Below are 21476 nucleotides of genomic sequence, written 5' to 3'. Positions count from 1 at the left end.
TTTGGAGAGAGCTGATGGAAGCTAGAACAGAGCAAAGGAGAAAAAGCTTTTATAGCCGTTTTTGGGTCATGAAATTCATTAGTCTCTCTCTCTCTATCTCTCTTTCTCTCTCTCTCTTACTGCATTACTGACATTAGCTGGAAACCAAAATAACTGCAACATTGTCTGCATTAATGACATTAAAGAAAAAGTATTTTGTGGGAAGTGAGGCTGAATGTGCTCATTTAAGAGAATTGTGGTTAAGCTGATCTCCACAGAATCATCAGATCTTATTATGGTATGAGAAAATCCAAGAAAACTAATCTACTTAAATTGCAAAGTTGTAAATAAAATGTGTGATAATACAGACTTACTGTAATGGTCTCTTTTGTTACACATTTTTTGTGACTTTACTGACATTACAAAACAAAATGATAATGGTGTAATTAAATATGTTAAATAATGTGAGACAACATTATTTGGATGACTATAATGGAAGACTGAACAAGCCCATTAAGATTATCTAGCATAATTTATTAAATACGACTCCATGCTTCAGATTCATTTGCAATCTATTTGCACGAGCTAAACTGAGAGTTAGTGCAGTAGTGTTTCTTATAATTTTCATACACACAGTACACTGAATATATATTCTGTAGGGTCCAAAAGCCTAAGAAAATAAAAAAGTTTAAAAACAGCAATTTTCTATTCAAATCTGTGTTGACAATCAATTATAAATGATGAAAATAAATTATCATAAATAGTGTATAAATAAGTTTTTATAAATTGCACTGTGTGTGTGTGTGTGTGAGAGTGTGTGTGTGTATTTATACAGTGTATTCAGTGGAAAGTATTCAGACCCCCTTAAAATTTTCACTCTGTTATATTGCAGCCATTTGCTAAAATCATTTAAGTTCATTAATTTTCCTCATTAATGTACACATAGCACCCCATATTGACAAAAAAACACAGAATTGTGGACATTTTTGCAGATTTATTAAAATAAAAAAACTGAAATATCACATGGTCCTAAGTTTTCAGACCCTTTGCTGTGACACTTATATATTTAACTCAGGTGCTATCCATTTCTTCTGATCATCCTTGAGATGGTTCTACACCTTTATTTGAGTCCAGCTGTGTTTAATTATACTGATTGGACTTGATTAGGAAAGTCACACACCTGTCTATATAAGACCTTACAGATCACAATGCATGTCAGAGCAAATGAGAATCATGAGGTCAAAGGAACTGCCTGAAGAGCTCAGAGACAGAATTGTGGCAAGCCACAGATCTGGACAAGGTTACAAAAAAAATTCTGCTGCACTTAAGGTTCCTACGAGCACAGTGGCCTCCATAATCCTTAAATGGAAGACGTTTGGGATGACCAGAACCCTTCCTAGAGCTGGCCGTCCGGGCCAAACTGAGCTATTCGGGGGAGAAGAGCCTTGGTGAGAGAGGTAAAGAAGATCACTGTGGCTAAGCTCCAGAGATGTAGTCGGGAGATGAGAGAAAGTTGTAGAATGTCAACCATCACTGCAGCCCTCCAGCCATCGGGGCTTTATGGCAGAGTGGCCCGACGGAAGCCTCTCCTCAGTGCAAGACACATAAAAACCTGCATGGAGTTTGCTAAAAAAACACCTAAAGGACTCCAAGATGGTGAGAAATAAGATTCTCTGGTCTGATGAGACCAAGATAGAACTTTTTGGCCTTAATTCTAAGCGGTATGTGTAGAGAAAACCAGGCACTGCTCATCACCTGTCCAATACAGTCCCAAAAATGAAGCATGGTGGTGGCAGCATCATGCTGTGGGGGTGTTTTTCAGCTGCAGGGACAGGACGACTGGTTGCAATCGAGGGAAAGATGAATGCGGCCAGGTACAGGGGTATCCTGTATAAAAACCTTCCCCAGAGTGCTCTGGAGCTCAGACTGGGCCGAAGGTTTAGCTTCCAACAATACAATGACCCTAAGCACACAGCTAAAATAATGAAGGAGTGACTTCACAACAACTCCGTGACTGTTCTTGAATGGCCCAGCCAGAGCCCTGACCACCAACGTTTACCATCCAACCTGACAGAACTGAGGAGGATCTGCAGGGAGGAATGGCAGAGGATCCCCAAATCCAGGTGTAAAAAACTTGTTGCATTCTTCCAAAAAAACTCATGTCTGTATTAGATCAAAAGAGTGCTTCTACTAAATACTGAGCAAAGGGTCTGAATACTTAGGACCATGTGATATTTCAGTTTTTCTTTCAACAATGTCAACAATTCTGTGTTTTTCTGTCAAAATGGGGTGCTATTTGTACATTAATGAGGAGAATAAATTAACTTAAATGATGTTAGCAAATGGCTGCAATATAACAGAGTGAAAATTTTAAGGGGGTGTGAATACTTTCCGTACCCACTGTATATACAGAGTATTTGGCTGTTTTGGCTGACCTTTCCTCACGATGTACATCTTTTCTTGAAAAGTCTCATCTCATAAATGTCCCTGCAAGTGTATTTGCATCCAAATCAATGTCTTCTCCTCTGTCATCCACTGTAGAATGAAAAAAGAGCTATTAAATTCACACATATACATTTGAAATTGCTACAGATGCAGGTTCATTTCTGACTATTGCGCTTTCTGACCATCCAATCAAAGGATGTGAAAATGCTGACATGTTTGGATGGCAGTTAGGGGACCTCAGAGTGGCCAAAATCCCAATTTGAGTGATACATTTCTGTTAATTTCTACTGCCCTTATGGCAATATGTGATGTGACAGATGAAATCTGATTGGATAGAAATGTAAAATTATACAGATGCCAGCAGCACATCTGAGAGAAGTGCTTTTAAATGGAGATAATACACTACCTGGGAATAATTTAATACATATTCATGGGCAAAAATTATATAATTAGAATTTTAAATCGTGATTCTTATAAAGGTTAGGACAGCAGACAAGGCCTGCCACTGTATAAAACACATCAATTGCACAATCTTTCGGCTTCTCCCATTAGGGGTCGCCACAGCGGATCATCCGCATGTTTGATTTGGCACATGTTTTAACGCTGGATGCCCTTCCTAATGCAACCCTCCCTATTTATCTGGGCTTGGGGCCGGCACCAAGGCTTGTGCAACCCTAATGGCTGGGGTTGGTTCCCTGAACAGAGGATCGAACCCGGGCCGCAGCGCTGAGAGTGCCGCATCCTAACCACTAGACCATGCCACAAAGCATTTAAAATCTTAACTTGTAAACTTGTAACCACAACTCTGATAAACCTATCATCTCACCCAGTAAACTTTTCAGGGTTATTGTTTATTGGCATGATTGTTTTTTGGTAAAATGCCATTTTATTTATTTAAATCCAACTGAAATCACAGGGAAAAAGCTTGTGAAAGAAGAATCAAATAGATATATGGTTGTGCATGAGGTGTTTTAAAAAAGAAACATTATGAAAAGACACTACAAGATTTGTGAACATTTGAGCATAAGACTCATTTATGCTTGTTAAACATCCTGTTCCCAAATTACTCCATTCTTTTTTGTTTTGTGAATAAAGCCTGCTTTTTTAAGTTTATTATATGTTAACAATAAACCTATTTATTTTGTACTAATGTCAGGGGCTTTTTTGGATATGATTTTCTTATTGTATTTGCTTCTTTCTGGACTTAAATGCACTTGCAACTGACAAAGATCTCATTTTTACAACTGAACAGTTGATGGTTAAGGGCCCTGCTCAGAGGTCCGGAATTGGCAGTTTGTGTGCTCTGGGATATGAACTCTCTACCTAATGTTTTAATAATTAAGCTACCTCTATGACAGTTGAGCTAGTGAGATAAATGAATTATTTGAATCACTTGATTGACTGAGTTTAGTAAATTGGTTTAGTCAAGCTAGGTAATATATCAGGTCAGTCAGCCTGTGTTGGAGAGTAAGTGAAAATAATTCTTCTGAACATGGAAATACAATAACCAAAAAGTGCAACAATTGTGAAACTAACAGAAAACAGACTGGGGCATGGCTTAACTCACTGAAAAGATCGACTCTTGTTTACGCAAAACATCAAAACTGCTAATTCCAAACTGTCCAAGTAAAACATCTATTTCATAAATCCTTGGGAAGATATTAGGCATGAGACCCTTTAACCTCAGTTAAGTTAACCTCAGTTTAGAACCTAAGTTCTGAGGTGAAACTGGATCAAGCCAATAATCAGCCCCATCTGGCCCCTGGTGTAAAGAGGAAAGCCTTTTTGAGGGAAAGCCAGATCAGATTGTACCATCCCTTATAGCAGCACTGGTGATGTGTCTTATGTGTCCTGTGCAAATTCTGCATTCAGTTCTCCATTAGCAAGATTAATGTGGTCAGAGAGCAAGACGATCAGCTGCTCAAAAGTAAGATAAGATGATCTGAGCTCAGCTGGGACACATTACTGATGAGAGATTAGATTGAGGGCTGTAGACTATTCTGCAGTAATCATCACTACAACCTCCCCCATGTCAAAACTATATCTGTCATGTTCAGAACATGTCCGATGTCAAATGTAATGGCTATTTGGATTGCAGATAAACTCAAAGCCAACATATAACTGATAGCAAAAAAATTTAGTAATGAACCAAGGCATTTTCCATACACTACCAGCAATTACATTTTGTAGATTCAAATTTACTAGCATGGGAATTACTTTTAATGCTAGTAAATTTGAAGCTAAAAAATAAAAAAATAAAAAATGGACAACACTCAATTGATGATGTAGCTGAAACAAAAACAGAAACCAAATTTGTCATAAGAAAAAAATGTGATGTAAAATCAAACAAATAATCAAAACTATGGACACACTAACAAAAATAAAATGCAGAAACCAAAAATGGTATTAAATAAAATGCAGTAAATCCATTTACAATAATATTTTATATTCTGTAAAGTTTGTGAAAACAAGTTATTTACAGTATATATACAATTTGGCCCTTGAGAAACTAGCTCAAATCCTGATGCATGCCCATTTTACCTGCTTTTAACACATCAACTAAGAGGACAAAATGTTTACTTGCTGCCTAATATATCCCACCCACTAATATATGCAATGATAAGGAAATTGTTGTGATCTTCCTCCTGTATTGACATAATACTTGTCATTATATGAACTCATTGTAGTTATTTTTGTCAAAAATAGAAAAAGAAATTAAAATATGATCACAGGACATCTTTTCCACCACTGAAATGTCCACTCAAAACATGCACAAACACACAGGCACACCCACTGTATGTTGGATTGAAGATAAAGACACATCTGAACATAGACAACACCTTGAGATCCAAATATAACAACACAGAAGAGCAAAACAATTCAACAACACAATAATCCATCACATGTAGTTTAGCACTAAAGTAAGTGGTTCAATCATTATTAATTGTTTCTTTTGATTACCATTTGTTTCATTCATTAAATCACATTTGTTTAAGTGACAAACATTTTTAAGTGACAACATAAAAATAACATACAAATAACATAAAATAAGTAATAAATGGACAAAGCATTTACTTAGACATTTTTGAAGGCATGTAAATTGTGTTACAACCTCCAACTTTTACCAGTGCGCTCTCTTTTAGAGTACACACACACACACACACACACACACACACACACACACACACACACACACACACACACACACACACACACACACACACACACACACACACACACACACACACACACACACACACACACACACACACACACACACACACACACACACACACACACACACACACACACACACACACACACACACACACACACACACACACACACACACACACACACACACACACACACACACACACACACACACACACACACACACACACACACACACACACACACACACACACACACACACACACACACACACACACACACACACACACACACACACACACACACACACACACACACACACACACACACACACACACACACACACACACACACACACACACACACACACACACACACACACACACACACACACACACACACACACACACACACACACACACACACACACACACACACACACACACACACACACACACACACACACACACACACACACACACACACACACACACACACACACACACACACACACACACACACACACACACACACACACACACACACACACACACACACACACACACACACACACACACACACACACACACACACACACACACACACACACACACACACACACACACACACACACACACACACACACACACACACACACACACACACACACACACACACACACACACACACACACACACACACACACACACACACACACACACACACACACACACACACACACACACACACACACACACACACACACACACACACACACACACACACACACACACACACACACACACACACACACACACACACACACACACACACACACACACACACACACACACACACACACACACACACACACACACACACACACACACACACACACACACACACACACACACACACACACACACACACACACACACACACACACACACACACACACACACACACACACACACACACACACACACACACACACACACACACACACACACACACACACACACACACACACACACACACACACACACACACACACACACACACACACACACACACACACACACACACACACACACACACACACACACACACACACCACACTTTTTCTTGGCTACTTTCAGAGTAGAATTAATCATCTAAAGAAATAGGCTTTTTGTTTGTATTTAATCTGATCAGTACCTTCATTGTGTATGGACATTTTCTTAATGGCTGGCAGATGTCCATTATTGTCTTATAACAGGTTCTGTGTAATGTATGAAAGGACTAGCATAGCTATATACTGTAACATTTAAATACATAAAACTAACATCTATGTTTAAGCTACTTAAATATTTTTTTATAAAAGGTAATATAAGGGTGATTGACAGTCAAGAGAAGGTCATTTCTATTTAAATATATCCCAATTGTATCCAAATTTGTTTGTGTGCAACCTGAAATTTAAACAAGCAGCTATGGTTGCATGGTGGCGTCTTTTAATGAATGACTAATTTGTTCTAATACAGTTTATGAATTTGTGTTTATCATGGAAAAGGAAAAGAAAACTCACTTTATAAGTGGCTAAAGTCATGAAAACACCTTTACAGACAAAGCATCTTTATATCCATTGCAACACAGTCTAAGATTCTGTATTGAAGAATGTATTGTCATATTTACAGTGAAGCACCTGGTTGCACCAATGCTTTACCAAAAGTGTTATAAATTGGTTAGAAATGAAGAAACTATGAAGGATGGAGTATGATGTATAAATTAAACTAATTCTTTAGCTACTGACCACATATCTCAGCTTCATTCTCAGTTATATTGTGTGAATGTTATTTATATAAACCAAAGTAAACTTAAAATATGTTTTTTAATATCTAAATATCTAGCTCTATGTCTAGTTGTACATATAACGAATGAGGCCCATTGCCCTTACAAAAGACTTAACAGCTATGTGCTAGCTAGTTATTGTTGTATACATAAACCAAACTAAAATATAAAATCCATTAGTACATCAGAGTTCTGACACCTAATGAGACAGAAGTGAATACAAGTGCAGACTTACCTTGTTAATTGGCATAAACACCCAAATTACAGACAGCAAGCAAAGTATGTCCATAGAACACAATACAACAAAGCATTAAGACAAAACTCAAACCACAAATACCTTAAATCACACACAACTGGGGCAAGGGACAATAACACCCAAGTAGAATTGATTGTACTCGAAAGTTATTCAGTATTATACTTAAAAATTTACTTTACATTTCTGAATTCCAATTTGAACGTATTTCTGAAAGTAGTAGTTTGTATTGTTTTATATTGTCTCTGTTAATATATTAATATATTGTCTCTGTATTGTATTGACTTTGTACTGTAACCGTGTCACTTATTTTTTGTTTCATATCAAATGCTGTACAATGAGGATTTGAGAAAGTTTAATGCTTTCCAAACACGGCATCTCTCTGTGATGAGACAAATGAAACACCTTCAATTGATTTGAATAATTAGTGTAATGCAAAAAACAAACAAAAATACATAAACCAATGCTAGCAACAACTAGCCTTAGAAGTGTGACTTAAGACTTTTATAGCAATACCCAATCATAAGGAGAGCAGCAAGAAGTCACATAATCTCTACAAAATGGTGGTCTAGTGATTAGGATGCGGCGCTCTCACCGCGCGGCCTTGGTTTGATCCCTGGTCAGGGAACTAACCCCAGCCATTAGGGTTGCACAAGCCAGTGCACTCTTAGTGCTGGTCCCAAGCCTGGATAAATGGGGAGGGTTGCGTTAGGAAGGGCATCCAGCATAAAACATGTGCCAAATCAAACATGCGGATTATGAATACGGATGATCCACGGTGTCGACCCCTAATAAGAGAAGCCGCAAGAAAGTTTTACATGCTGCTTCTACTAGCTTGAGAATAGATTGAATGTTGACCGTAAATTAATGTTGGGGCTAAGGTGTTTGGTTTTGGCATTTTGGGCGCTGGATAGGTGAGAAACTACACACGGTATCTTTTTTTTTTTGCTAATCATTATGAGTGCTACAATATTGACTGTGAGGTTGCTTGTGTTTAAGCTGATGAACTTCAAATTATGATTTAGATGATACTTTGATTGATTTCTAGCCAAATGTTTGTTTTTTTAATACAAAAGAATTAATAATAATAATTTTTTGATAGTCCAATGCTATTTGAGGTTTAGCTTTAGATGCACCACTTCAAATCAAATCAAATCAAATATTATTCGTCACATACACATACATACAGAGTACGACATGCAGTGAAATGCTTTATACGACTGACCGGCATGAGGGATTAGGGTGGGGGAAGAAATAAAACAAGGGAAAAAGAGGGCAGATAAATAAAACCAATGTAAAATATAAAATATATAAATAAATAAATAAATAAATATATATATATATTAGAAGATGCTAGTTTTCCCGATGAAGCCCACAAACACTTCCGCAAACATGTTGACATCATCAGAGCTGCGCCAGAACATGTCCCAGTCTGTGTCATCCAAAGCATCCTGACCACCGATTGGTCAGTCCAGCGCGCGACCTCCCTCTGAACCGGAGCTTCCTGTTTCAGCCTTTGTTTGTAAACAGGCATGAGGAAGATGGCGGGATGGCCTGATTTCCCAAACAGTGGACTTGATTGTGCCTTGTAGCTGTTCTTGATTGGTGTGTAACAGTGGTCCAGTGTCCTTTCGCCCCTGGTGGGGCAGGTGATGTGCTGGTAAAAGTTCGGTAGTGCACGCTTGAGGTTGGCACTGTTGAGATCTCCGACCACAATGAGCGCAGCGTCCTGATGCTGTGTTTGGTGAGCAGTTAATCTCCATCAATATTTAAAGGATCTGATCAAAAGCACTACAATTTTAGGGACACAAGATTTAGGATATTTAAGACTACACTCTGACTGGCCTTAGTGTGCATGAGTTACAGCAATAAAACAAAAGAAATATTTACTGAACTAAAAACAGTTTTTTTAATCCCATTTTTAAAACATTGTAAAGAGTTTTAATGAGATAATTGGATAATTCCATGCTGTGGGGAGGTTTTTGGTTGATCCTCTGCCATGACAAACTGTGAACGAAGGCAGTTCTTGGCCACATTTATTAACAGCAATAAACCAGACTCTCATGTGAATGCTTGTGTGAATAGAGAAAGGATAGGAAATAAGTAAAATATGTCTGCTATTTAAGTAATCAGCTATACAAAAGATTCTTTCCACATTACCACTGGTTAAAGGAAATGGTTTATAAAAGTAGAGACGTTAAATTATATTTTTATAAAAAATTTTATTACATAAATTCCTTTTAGAGTCTTTTGCTTTGATTAAATATAAGTCTTCACAATACTAGTAAGCCCATGCTTGTCAGTAGGATCAGAAAGTGTGTAAAGCCCTTTTCAGATGGGACTAGTTTTCCAAACGACGTTTGAGTTAGATTTTTTTTCAGCCGACGTCTGTCATTTCATGTATAGATTTGGACGAAACTAACATCTTTGTGTTTATTGCAGAGGTAGGAGTGTCTGTGTTTTACATGTGGGCGTTGCACAAGACCACATGTCCAGGATTGGTGGATTGTGTATGGTCATATGACCGATCAATAGTAAAATGGCGGCGAAAAAGAAAGCGAAATTATTTTTTTATACAATTTTTTTGTATTTCTTCGCAGGGTAGCAAACACAACTACATCCATTATTGGTGCGCAGAAAGCAGGACCTTGAATACCGGCGTGCTAGGGTTAGTATGGCAGTTGACCAAAACACACAAGAAAACACGCTTTGGAAAAAACATTTTCGGCAATCACAGACATTCGCATTCGGATGGGCTTAGATTTCTCAGAGGATCGCCAAGTTTGCGGAAAAACAGTAGGTAATTTGCTCTGGAATTTTTACAGAGGTCGTGTGAGAAAAAGACAGACATGGCAGATTCGGATGGGATTAAAATCACAAAGTACCTCTGTGAAACATACATTTCTCTAACAGCCCCCTGTAAAACTAGTCCCGTCCAAATAGGGCTTAAAAGTAGGATTCTCTGTGTGAAGTAACGGTGGGTTGGGAGAACATCTGGCTCATTGTATTTGTACTGAAATGATATGACAGCAGAAGCTATTAGTATAAATGCAGATAGAATGTGAATTTGTGACAGTCAGACAACACAAAAGGCACTATTAAAAAAAACTTTAAAAAATTAATTAAAAAAAAACAAATTACAGCTACAAACTTTTACATGAGCTTCATGAAGTCCGATTGCTCAAAAGTACCATGAAAGTAATTCTTTTCTCATTTAAGAAGTTGATTGAAAGTTTTAAATTTGATAATTGAAGAAAAAACATTTTCTGCAGGGGTGTAGGCAGCTGGATGAGGGTGAAGAACGCTTCAGGACAGGTCCCTGAGGAGTTCCTGGCCAATCCCCTCCAGCGCTCTATCCTAGCGTGGATCTCATGGGGGGGCTCCCTCTACTAATCAGGATAGATGTGGACCTTGTGAGTTAAATTAGACTAATAAAAAAATAAAAAACAAACACACAGACGTCTGGTCTGGATCCTTGATTTCTTGCACGCTTGAGAATTCTCTTCATTGGGGAAAGATAAAGAAAAACCTCTAAAAGCGGTTAAGAAGTGCTCATCTAATCTTTGCTTCACCAGAATAAAAGACAGGGAGAGCGCGAACACAGTCCCCACTATCAGAAATAATGCAATTGAGATTCCCACATTTGGGGAATTCACAAAGGTCAGCACAGCCTGAGTGCAATGACTGAGACTCGCTTTGGCCAAAATATCGTCCTGATCATGGTATTGCCCCTGCCATGTAGGTATGAATTCATTTGTCTGCCTGAGATGTGCCCTGCAGGGATGTAGGCAGCTGGATGAGGGTGAAGAACGCTTCAGGACAGGTCTTTGAGGAGTTCCTGGCCAATCCCCTCCAGAGTCTGCGCTCTATCCTAGCGGGATCTCATGCGGGCTCCTCTACTAATCAGGATAGATGTGGACTTTGTGAGTTGATTTAGACTGATAGAAAAATAAAATACAAACACACAGACATCTGGTCTGGATCCTTGATTTCTTGCACGCTTGAGAATTCTCTTCATTGGGGCAAGATAAAGAAAACCTCTAAAAGCAGTCAAGAAGTGCTCATCTAATCTTTGCTTCACCAGAATAAAAAGACAGGGGAAAAAGCGAACGAGGTCACCCACTATCAGAAATAATGCAATTGAGATTCCCACATTTGGGGAATTCACAAAGGTCAGCACAGCCTGAGTGCAATGGCTGAGCCTCGCTTTGGGCAAACCACCGTCTTGATCATGGTATTGCCCCTGCCAGGTAAGTATGAATTCATTTGTCTGCCTGAGATGTGCCCTGCAGGGATGTAGGCAGCTGGATGAGGGTGAAGAACACTCCTTGAGGAGTTCCTGGCCAATCCCCACCAGAGTCTGCGCTCTATCCTAGCGGGGATCTCATGCGGGCGGGCTCCCTCTACTAATCAGGATAGATGTGGACCTTGTGAGTTGAATTAGACTGATAGAAAAATAAAATACAAACACACAGACATCTGGTCTGGATCCTTGATTTTATTGCACACTTGAGAATTGTCTTTGTGGGGCAAGATAAAGAAAACCTCTAAAAGCAGTCAAGAAGTGTTCATCTAATTTTTGCTTCACCAGAATAAAGAGACAGGGGAGAGCGCGAACGCAGTCCCCCACTATCAGAAATTATGCAGTCGAGATTCCCACATTTGGGGAATTCGCAAAGGTCAGCACAGCCTGAGTGCAATGGCTGAGCCTCGCTTTGGGCAAACCACCGTCTTGATCATGGTATTGCCCCTGCCAGGTAAGTATGAATTCATTTGTCTGCCTGAGATGTGCCCTGAGGGGGTGTAGGCAGCTGGATGAGGGTGAAGAACGCTTCAGGACAGGTCTTTGAGGAGTTCATAGCCAATCCCCTCCAGAGTCTGCGCTCTATCCTAGCGGGGATCTCATGCGGGCGGGCTCCCTCTACTAATCAGGATAGATGTGGACCTTGTGAGTTGAATTAGACTGATAGAAAAATAAAAAACAAACACACAGACATCTGGTCTGGATCCTTGATTTCTTGCACGCTTGAGAATTGTCTTTGTGGGGGCAAGATAAAGACAAACCTCTAAAAGCAGGCGAGCAGGGTTCATCTAATTTTTGCTTCACCAGAATAAAGAGACAGGGGAGAGCGCGAACGCAGTCCCCCACTATCAGAAATTATGCAGTCGAGATTCCCACATTTGGGGAATTCGCAAAGGTCAGCACAGCCTGAGTGCAATGGCTGAGCCTCGCTTTGGGCAAACCACCGTCTTGATCATGGTATTGCCCCTGCCAGGTAAGTATGAATTCATTTGTCTGCCTGAGATGTGCCCTGAGGGGGTGTAGGCAGCTGGATGAGGGTGAAGAACGCTTCAGGACAGGTCTTTGAGGAGTTCCTGGCCAATCCCCTCCAGAGTCTGCGCTCTATCCTAGCGTGGATCTCATGGGAGGGGCTCCCTCTACTAATCAGGATAGATGTGGACCTCGTGAGTTGAATTAGACTGATAGAAAAATAAAAAACAAACACACAGACATCTGGTCTGGATCCTTGATTTCTTGCACGCTTGAGAATTGTCTTTGTGGGGGCAAGATAAAGACAAACCTCTAAAAGCAGGCAAGCAGGGTTCATCTAATTTTTGCTTCACCAGAATAAAGAGACAGGGGAGAGCGCGAACGCAGTCCCCCACTATCAGAAATTATGCAGTCGAGATTCCCACATTTGGGGAATTCGCAAAGGTCAGCACAGCCTGAGTGCAATGGCTGAGCCTCGCTTTGGGCAAACCACCGTCTTGATCATGGTATTGCCCCTGCCAGGTAAGTATGAATTCATTTGTCTGCCTGAGATGTGCCCTGAGGGGGTGTAGGCAGCTGGATGAGCCAGGTCTTCAGGCCAGTTCCTGGCCAATCCGATCCAGAGTCTGCGCTCTATCCTAGCGGGGATCTCATGCGGGCGGGCTTCCTCTACTAATCAGGATAGATGTGGACCTTGTGAGTTGAATTAGACTGATAGAAAAATAAAAAACAAACACACAGACATTTGCTCTGGGTCCTTGATTTCTTGCATGCTGGAGAATTTTCTCCGTGGGGGCAAGATAAAGAAAAATCTCTAAATGCAGTCAAGAAGTGTTGATCTAATTTTTGCTTCACCAGAATAAAGAGACAGGGGAGAGCGCGAACGCAGTCCCCCACTATCAGAAATTATGCAGTCGAGATTCCCACATTTGGGGAATTCGCAAAGGTCAGCACAGCCTGAGTGCAATGGCTGAGCCTCGCTTTGGGCAAACCACCGTCTTGATCATGGTATTGCCCCTGCCAGGTAAGTATGAATTCATTTGTCTGCCTGAGATGTGCCCTGAGGGGGTGTAGGCAGCTGGATGAGGGTGAAGAACGCTTCAGGACAGGTCTTTGAGGAGTTCCTGGCCAATCCCCTCCAGAGTCTGCGCTCTATCCTAGCGTGGATCTCATGGGAGGGGCTCCCTCTACTAATCAGGATAGATGTGGACCTCGTGAGTTGAATTAGACTGATAGAAAAATAAAAAACAAACACACAGACATCTGGTCTGGATCCTTGATTTCTTGCACGCTTGAGAATTGTCTTTGTGGGGCAAGATAAAGACAAACCTCTAAATGCAGTCAAGCAGTGTTCATCTAATTTTGCTTCACCAGAATAAAGAGACAGGGAGAGCGAACAGTCCCCACTATCAGAAATTATGCAGTCGAGATTCCCACATTTGGGGAATTCGCAAAGGTCAGCACAGCCTGAGTGCAATGGCTGAGCCTCGCTTTGGGCAAACCACCGTCTTGATCATGGTATTGCCCCTGCCAGGTAAGTATGAATTCATTTGTCTGCCTGAGATGTGCCCTGAGGGGGTGTAGGCAGCTGGATGAGGGTGAAGAACGCTTCAGGACAGGTCTTTGAGGAGTTCATAGCCAATCCCCTCCAGAGTCTGCGCTCTATCCTAGCGGGGATCTCATGCGGGCGGGCTCCCTCTACTAATCAGGATAGATGTGGACCTCGTGAGTTGAATTAGACTGATAGAAAAATAAAAAACAAACACACAGTCTGGATCTTTGATTTGGTCTGGATCTGGTCTGGATCCTTGATTTCTTGCACGCTTGAGAATTTTTTTTTTTTGGGGTCAAGATAAGACAAACCTCTAAAAGCAGTCAAGAAGTGTTCATCTAATTTTGCTTCACCAGAATAAAAAGACAGGGGAGAGCGCGAACGCAGTCCCCCACTATCAGAAATTATGCAGTCGAGATTCCCACATTTGGGGAATTCGCAAAGGTCAGCACAGCCTGAGTGCAATGGCTGAGCCTCGCTTTGGGCAAACCACCGTCTTGATCATGGTATTGCCCCTGCCAGGTAAGTATGAATTCATTTGTCTGCCTGAGATGTGCCCTGCAGGGGTGTAGGCAGCTGGATGAGGGTGAAGAACGCTTCAGGACAGGTCTTGAGGAGTTCCTGGCCAATCCTCCAGAGTCTGCGCCTATCCTAGCGGGATCTCATGCGGCGGGCTCCCTCTACTAATCAGGATAGATGTGGACCTCGTGAGTTGAATTAGACTGATAGAAAAATAAAAAACAAACACACAGTCTGGATCTTTGATTTGGTCTGGATCTGGTCTGGATCCTTGATTTCTTGCACGCTTGAGAATTTTTTTTTTTTGGGGTCAAGATAAGACAAACCTCTAAAAGCAGTCAAGAAGTGTTCATCTAATTTTGCTTCACCAGAATAAAAGACAGGGGAGAGCGAACACAGTCCCCACTATCAGAAATTATGCAGTCGAGATTCCACATTTGGGGAATTCGCAAAGGTCAACACAGCCTGAGTGCAATGGCTGAGCCTCGCTTTGGGCAAACCACCGCCTTGATCATGGTATTGCCCCTGCCAGGTAAGTATGAATTCATTTGTCTGCCTGAGATGTGCCCTGAGGGGTGTAGGCAGCTGGATGAGGTGAAGAACGCTTCAGGACAGGTCTTTGAGGAGTTCATAGCCAATCCCCTCCAGAGTCTGCGCTCTATCCTAGCGGGGATCTCATGCGGGCGGGCTCCCTCTACTAATCAGGATAGATGTGGACCTTGAGTTGAATTAGACTGATAGAAAAATAAAAACAAACACACAGACATCTGGTCTGGATCCTTGATTTCTTGCACACTTGAATTTTCTTTGTGGGGCAAGATAAAGAAAAACCTCTAAAAGCAGTCAAGAAGTGTTCATCTAATTTTTGCTTCACCAGAATAAAGAGACAGGGAGAGCGAACGCAGTCCCCCACTATCAGAAATTATGCAGTCGAGATTCCCACATTTGGGGAATTCGCAAAGGTCAGCACAGCCTGAGTGCAATGGCTGAGCCTCGCTTTGGGCAAACCACCGTCTTGATCATGGTATTGCCCCTGCCAGGTAAGTATGAATTCATTTGTCTGCCTGAGATGTGCCCTGAGGGGGTGTAGGCAGCTGGATGAGGGTGAAGAACGCTTCAGGACAGGTCTTTGAGGAGTTCCTGGCCAATCCCCTCCAGAGTCTGCGCTCTATCCTAGCGGGATCTCATGCGGGCGGGCTCCCTCTACTAATCAGGATAGATGTGGACCTCGTGAGTTGAATTAGACTGATAGAAAAATAAAAAACAAACACACAGTCTGGATCTTTGATTTGGTCTGGATCTGGTCTGGATCCTTGATTTCTTGCACGCTTGAGAATTGTCTTTGTGGGGGCAAGATAAAGACAAACCTCTAAAAGCAGGCGAGCAGTGTTCATCTAATTTTTGCTTCACCAGAATAAAGAGACAGGGGAGAGCGCGAACACAGTCCCCCACTATCAGAAATTATGCAGTCGAGATTCCCACATTTGGGGAATTCGCAAAGGTCAGCACAGCCTGAGTGCAATGGCTGAGCCTCGCTTTGGGCAAACCACCGTCTTGATCATGGTATTGCCCCTGCCAGGTAAGTATGAATTCATTTGTCTGCCTGAGATGTGCCCTGAGGGGGTGTAGGCAGCTGGATGAGCCAGGTCTTCAGGCCAGTTCCTGGCCAATCCGATCCAGAGTCTGCGCTCTATCCTAGCGGGGATCTCATGCGGCGGCTCCTCTACTAATCAGGATAGATGTGGACCTTGAGTTGAATTAGACTGATAGAAAAATAAAAAACAAACACACAGACATCTGGTCTGGATCCTTGATTTCTTGCACGCTTGAGAATTGTCTTTGTGGGGGCAAGATAAAGAAAAACCTCTAAAAGCAGTCAAGAAGTGTTGTTCTAATTTTTGCTTCACCAGAATAAAGAGACAGGGAGCGCGAACACAGTCCCCCACTATCAGAAATTATGCAGTCGAGATTCCCACATTTGGGGAATTCGCAAAGGTCAGCACAGCCTGAGTGCAATGGCTGAGCCTCGCTTTGGGCAAACCACCGTCTTGATCATGGTATTGCCCCTGCCAGGTAAGTATGAATTCATTTGTCTGCCTGAGATGTGCCCTGAGGGGGTGTAGGCAGCTGGATGAGCCAGGTCTTCAGGCCAGTTCCTGGCCAATCCCCTCCAGAGTCTGCGCCTATCCTAGCGGGATCTCATGCGGCGGCTCCTCTACTAATCAGGATAGATGTGGACCTTGAGTTGAATTAGACTGATAGAAAAATAAAAAACAAACACACAGACATCTGGTCTGGATCCTTGATTTCTTGCACGCTTGAGAATTGTCTTTGTGGGGGCAAGATAAAGACAAACCTCTAAAAGCAGGCAAGCAGGGTTCATCTAATTTTTGCTTCACCAGAATAAAGAGACAGGGAGAGCGAACGCAGTCCCCACTATCAGAAATTATGCAGTCGAGATTCCCACATTTGGGGAATTCGCAAAGGTCAACACAGCCTGAGTGCAATGGCTGAGCCTCGCTTTGGGCAAACCACCGCCTTGATCATGGTATTGCCCCTGCCAGGTAAGTATGAATTCATTTGTCTGCCTGAGATGTGCCCTGAGGGGTGTAGGCAGCTGGATGAGGTGAAGAACGCTCAGGACAGGTCTTTGAGGAGTTCCTGGCCAATCCGATCCAGAGTCTGCGCTCTATCCTAGCGGGATCTCATGCGGCGGCTCCTCTACTAATCAGGATAGATGTGGACCTTGTGAGTTGAATTAGACTGATAGAAAAATAAAAAACAAACACACAGACATCTGGTCTGGATCCTTGATTTCTTGCACAATTGCGAATTTTCTTTGTGGCTGCAAGATAAAGAAAAATCTCTAAATGCAGTCAAGAAGTGTTGATCTAATTTTTGCTTCACCAGAATAAAAAGACAGGGGAGAGCACGAACGCAGTCCCCCACTATCAGAAATTATGCAGTCGAGATTCCCACATTTGGGGAATTCGCAAAGGTCAGCACAGCCTGAGTGCAATGGCTGAGCCTCGCTTTGGGCAAACCACCGTCTTGATCATGGTATTGCCTCTGCCAGGTAAGTATGAATTCAGTTGTCTGCCTGAGATGTGCCCTGCAGGGGTGTAGGCAGCTGGATGAGGGTGAAGAACGCTTCAGGCCAGGTCCTTGAGGAGTTCCTGGCCAATCCGATCCAGAGTCTGCGCTCTATCCTAGCGGGGATCTCATGCGGGCGGGCTCCCTCTACTAATCAGGATAGATGTGGACCTTGTGAGTTGAATTAGACTGATAGAAAAATAAAAAACAAACACACAGACATCTGGTCTGGATCCTTGATTTCTTGCACGCTTGAGAATTGTCTTTGTGGGGGCAAGATAAAGACAAACCTCTAAAAGCAGGCAAGCAGGGTTCATCTAATTTTTGCTTCACCAGAATAAAGAGACAGGGGGGAGCGCGAACACAGTCCCCCACTATCAGAAATTATGCAGTCGAGATTCCCACATTTGGGGAATTCGCAAAGGTCAGCACAGCCTGAGTGCAATGGCTGAGCCTCGCTTTGGGCAAACCACCGTCTTGATCATGGTATTGCCCCTGCCAGGTAAGTATGAATTCATTTGTCTGCCTGAGATGTGCCCTGAGGGGGTGTAGGCAGCTGGATGAGCCAGGTCTTCAGGCCAGTTCCTGGCCAATCCGATCCAGAGTCTGCGCTCTATCCTAGCGGGGATCTCATGCGGGCGGGCTTCCTCTACTAATCAGGATAGATGTGGACCTTGTGAGTTGAATTAGACTGATAGAAAAATAAAAAACAAACACACAGACATCTGGTCTGGATCCTTGATTTCTTGCACACTTGCGAATTTTCTTTGTGGGTGCAAGATAAAGAAAAACCTCTAAAAGCAGTCAAGAAGTGTTCATCTAATTTTTGCTTCACCAGAATAAAAAGACAGGGAGAGCGAACACAGTCCCCCACTATCAGAAATTATGCAGTCGAGATTCCCACATTTGGGGAATTCAAAGGTCAGCACAGCCTGAGTGCAATGGCTGAGCCTCGCTTTGGGCAAACCACCGTCTTGATCATGGTATTGCCCCTGCCAGGTAAGTATGAATTCATTTGTCTGCCTGAGATGTGCCCTGAGGGGGTGTAGGCAGCTGGATGAGGTGAAGAACGCTCAGGACAGGTCTTTGAGGAGTTCTGGCCAATCCTCCAGAGTCTGCGCTCTATCCTAGCGGGATCTCATGCGGCGGGCTCCTCTACTAATCAGGATAGATGTGGACCTCGTGAGTTGAATTAGACTGATAGAAAAATAAAAAACAAACACACAGTCTGGATCTTTGATTTGGTCTGGATCTGGTCTGGATCCTTGATTTCTTGCACGCTTGAGAATTGTCTTTGTGGGGGCAAGATAAAGACAAACCTCTAAAAGCAGGCGAGCAGGGTTCATCTAATTTTTGCTTCACCAGAATAAAGAGACAGGGGAGAGCGCGAACGCAGTCCCCCACTATCAGAAATTATGCAGTCGAGATTCCCACATTTGGGGAATTCAAAGGTCAGCACAGCCTGAGTGCAATGGCTGAGCCTCGCTTTGGGCAAACCACCGTCTTGATCATGGTATTGCCCCTGCCAGGTAAGTATGAATTCATTTGTCTGCCTGAGATGTGCCCTGCAGGGGTGTAGGCAGCTGGATGAGGTGAAGAACGCTTCAGGACAGGTCTTTGAGGAGTTCCTGGCCAATCCGATCCAGAGTCTGCGCTCTATCCTAGCGGGGATCTCATGCGGGCGGGCTTCCTCTACTAATCAGGATAGATGTGGACCTTGTGAGTTGAATTAGACTGATAGAAAAATAAAAAACAAACACACAGACATCTGGTCTGGATCCTTGATTTCTTGCACACTTGCGAATTTTCTTTGTGGGTGCAAGATAAAGAAAAATCTCTAAATGCAGTCAAGAAGTGTTGTTCTAATTTTTGCTTCACCAGAATAAAGAGACAGGGGAGAGCGCGAACGCAGTCCCCCACTATCAGAAATTATGCAGTCGAGATTCCCACATTTGGGGAATTCAAAGGTCAGCACAGCCTGAGTGCAATGGCTGAGCCTCGCTTTGGGCAAACCACCGTCTTGATCATGGTATTGCCCCTGCCAGGTAAGTATGAATTCATTTGTCTGCCTGAGATGTGCCCTGAGGGGGTGTAGGCAGCTGGATGAGGGTGAAGAACGCTTCAGGACAGGTCTTTGAGGAGTTCCTGGCCAATCCCATCCAGAGTCTGCGCTCTATCCTAGCGGGGATCTCATGCGGGCGGGCTCCTCTACTAATCAGGATAGATGTGGACCTTGTGAGTTGAATTAGACTGATAGAAAAATAAAAAACAAACACACAGACATCTGGTCTGGATCCTTGATTTCTTGCACGCTTGAGAATTGTCTTTGTGGGGGCAAGATAAAGAAAAACCTCTAAAAGCAGGCGAGCAGTGTTCATCTAATTTTTGCTTCACCAGAATAAAGAGACAGGGGAGAGCGCGAACACAGTCCCCCACTATCAGAAATTATGCAGTCGAGATTCCCACATTTGGGGAATTCGCAAAGGTCAGCACAGCCTGAGTGCAATGGCTGAGCCTCGCTTTGGGCAAACCACCGTCTTGATCATGGTATTGCCCCTGCCAGGTAAGTATGAATTCATTTGTCTGCCTGAGATGTGCCCTGAGGGGGTGTAGGCAGCTGGATGAGCCAGGTCTTCAGGCCAGTTCCTGGCCAATCCCCTCCAGAGTCTGCGCTCTATCCTAGCGGGGATCTCATGCGGGCGGGCTTCCTCTACTAATCAGGATAGATGTGGACCTTGTGAGTTGAATTAGACTGATAGAAAAATAAAAAACAAACACACAGACATCTGGTCTGGATCCTTGATTTCTTGCACACTTGCGAATTTACTTTGTGGGTGCAAGATAAAGAAAAATCTCTAAAAGCAGTCAAGAAGTGTTGATCTAATTTTTGCTTCACCAGAATAAAGAGACAGGGGAGAGCGCGAACGCAGTCCCCCACTATCAGAAATTATGCAGTCGAGATTCCCACATTTGGGGAATTCGCAAAGGTCAGCACAGCCTGAGTGCAATGGCTGAGCCTCGCTTTGGGCAAACCACCGTCTTGATCATGGTATTGCCCCTGCCAGGTAAGTATGAATTCATTTGTCTGCCTGAGATGTGCCCTGAGGGGGTGTAGGCAGCTGGATGAGGGTGAAGAACGCTTCAGGACAGGTCTTTGAGGAGTTCCTGGCCAATCCCCTCCAGAGTCTGCGCTCTATCCTAGCGTGGATCTCATGCGGGCGGCTCCCTCTACTAATCAGGATAGATGTGGACCTCGTGAGTTGAATTAGACTGATAGAAAAATAAAAAACAAACACACAGACATCTGGTCTGGATCCTTGATTTCTTGCACGCTTGAGAATTGTCTTTGTGGGGGCAAGATA

At 42.8% G+C, this 21476-nt stretch overlaps 20 non-coding genes across 20 annotated transcripts; all 20 read right to left on the bottom strand.

Annotated features, from left to right (window-relative positions):
* Positions 1–11262: 11262 nt before the first annotated feature.
* LOC124385396 lies at positions 11263–11424 on the bottom strand. Its single transcript, XR_006925773.1, has one exon. It is a non-coding gene; the product is annotated as a U1 spliceosomal RNA (small nuclear RNA).
* A 348-nt stretch (positions 11425–11772) lies between these two features.
* On the bottom strand, positions 11773–11936 carry LOC124385392. Its single transcript, XR_006925769.1, has one exon. It is a non-coding gene; the product is annotated as a U1 spliceosomal RNA (small nuclear RNA).
* Positions 11937–12279: 343 nt separating this feature from the next.
* LOC124385361 lies at positions 12280–12443 on the bottom strand. The gene has a single exon (XR_006925740.1). It is a non-coding gene; the product is annotated as a U1 spliceosomal RNA (small nuclear RNA).
* A 355-nt stretch (positions 12444–12798) lies between these two features.
* LOC124385360 lies at positions 12799–12962 on the bottom strand. Its single transcript, XR_006925739.1, has one exon. It is a non-coding gene; the product is annotated as a U1 spliceosomal RNA (small nuclear RNA).
* A 354-nt stretch (positions 12963–13316) lies between these two features.
* Positions 13317–13480, bottom strand: LOC124385359. The gene has a single exon (XR_006925738.1). It is a non-coding gene; the product is annotated as a U1 spliceosomal RNA (small nuclear RNA).
* Positions 13481–13818: 338 nt separating this feature from the next.
* LOC124385358 lies at positions 13819–13982 on the bottom strand. The gene has a single exon (XR_006925737.1). It is a non-coding gene; the product is annotated as a U1 spliceosomal RNA (small nuclear RNA).
* A 352-nt stretch (positions 13983–14334) lies between these two features.
* Positions 14335–14492, bottom strand: LOC124385386. Its single transcript, XR_006925763.1, has one exon. It is a non-coding gene; the product is annotated as a U1 spliceosomal RNA (small nuclear RNA).
* Positions 14493–14868: 376 nt separating this feature from the next.
* On the bottom strand, positions 14869–15032 carry LOC124385357. The gene has a single exon (XR_006925736.1). It is a non-coding gene; the product is annotated as a U1 spliceosomal RNA (small nuclear RNA).
* A 370-nt stretch (positions 15033–15402) lies between these two features.
* On the bottom strand, positions 15403–15561 carry LOC124385387. The gene has a single exon (XR_006925764.1). It is a non-coding gene; the product is annotated as a U1 spliceosomal RNA (small nuclear RNA).
* A 346-nt stretch (positions 15562–15907) lies between these two features.
* On the bottom strand, positions 15908–16069 carry LOC124385372. The gene has a single exon (XR_006925750.1). It is a non-coding gene; the product is annotated as a U1 spliceosomal RNA (small nuclear RNA).
* A 375-nt stretch (positions 16070–16444) lies between these two features.
* LOC124385366 lies at positions 16445–16608 on the bottom strand. Its single transcript, XR_006925744.1, has one exon. It is a non-coding gene; the product is annotated as a U1 spliceosomal RNA (small nuclear RNA).
* A 331-nt stretch (positions 16609–16939) lies between these two features.
* Positions 16940–17102, bottom strand: LOC124385373. The gene has a single exon (XR_006925751.1). It is a non-coding gene; the product is annotated as a U1 spliceosomal RNA (small nuclear RNA).
* A 331-nt stretch (positions 17103–17433) lies between these two features.
* LOC124385382 lies at positions 17434–17593 on the bottom strand. Its single transcript, XR_006925759.1, has one exon. It is a non-coding gene; the product is annotated as a U1 spliceosomal RNA (small nuclear RNA).
* Positions 17594–17941: 348 nt separating this feature from the next.
* On the bottom strand, positions 17942–18105 carry LOC124385367. Its single transcript, XR_006925745.1, has one exon. It is a non-coding gene; the product is annotated as a U1 spliceosomal RNA (small nuclear RNA).
* A 355-nt stretch (positions 18106–18460) lies between these two features.
* On the bottom strand, positions 18461–18624 carry LOC124385362. The gene has a single exon (XR_006925741.1). It is a non-coding gene; the product is annotated as a U1 spliceosomal RNA (small nuclear RNA).
* Positions 18625–18961: 337 nt separating this feature from the next.
* On the bottom strand, positions 18962–19121 carry LOC124385390. The gene has a single exon (XR_006925767.1). It is a non-coding gene; the product is annotated as a U1 spliceosomal RNA (small nuclear RNA).
* Positions 19122–19489: 368 nt separating this feature from the next.
* Positions 19490–19651, bottom strand: LOC124385371. Its single transcript, XR_006925749.1, has one exon. It is a non-coding gene; the product is annotated as a U1 spliceosomal RNA (small nuclear RNA).
* A 354-nt stretch (positions 19652–20005) lies between these two features.
* On the bottom strand, positions 20006–20167 carry LOC124385370. Its single transcript, XR_006925748.1, has one exon. It is a non-coding gene; the product is annotated as a U1 spliceosomal RNA (small nuclear RNA).
* Positions 20168–20521: 354 nt separating this feature from the next.
* LOC124385364 lies at positions 20522–20685 on the bottom strand. Its single transcript, XR_006925743.1, has one exon. It is a non-coding gene; the product is annotated as a U1 spliceosomal RNA (small nuclear RNA).
* A 338-nt stretch (positions 20686–21023) lies between these two features.
* On the bottom strand, positions 21024–21187 carry LOC124385356. Its single transcript, XR_006925735.1, has one exon. It is a non-coding gene; the product is annotated as a U1 spliceosomal RNA (small nuclear RNA).
* Positions 21188–21476: the final 289 nt, after the last annotated feature.

The sequence above is a fragment of the Silurus meridionalis genome, chromosome 4 (genome assembly GCF_014805685.1).
Source record: "Silurus meridionalis isolate SWU-2019-XX chromosome 4, ASM1480568v1, whole genome shotgun sequence".
Lineage (NCBI taxonomy): Eukaryota > Metazoa > Chordata > Actinopteri > Siluriformes > Siluridae > Silurus > Silurus meridionalis.
The sequence above is the reverse complement of the archived record's forward strand: the minus strand, read 5'-3'. Positions and strand labels throughout refer to the sequence as shown.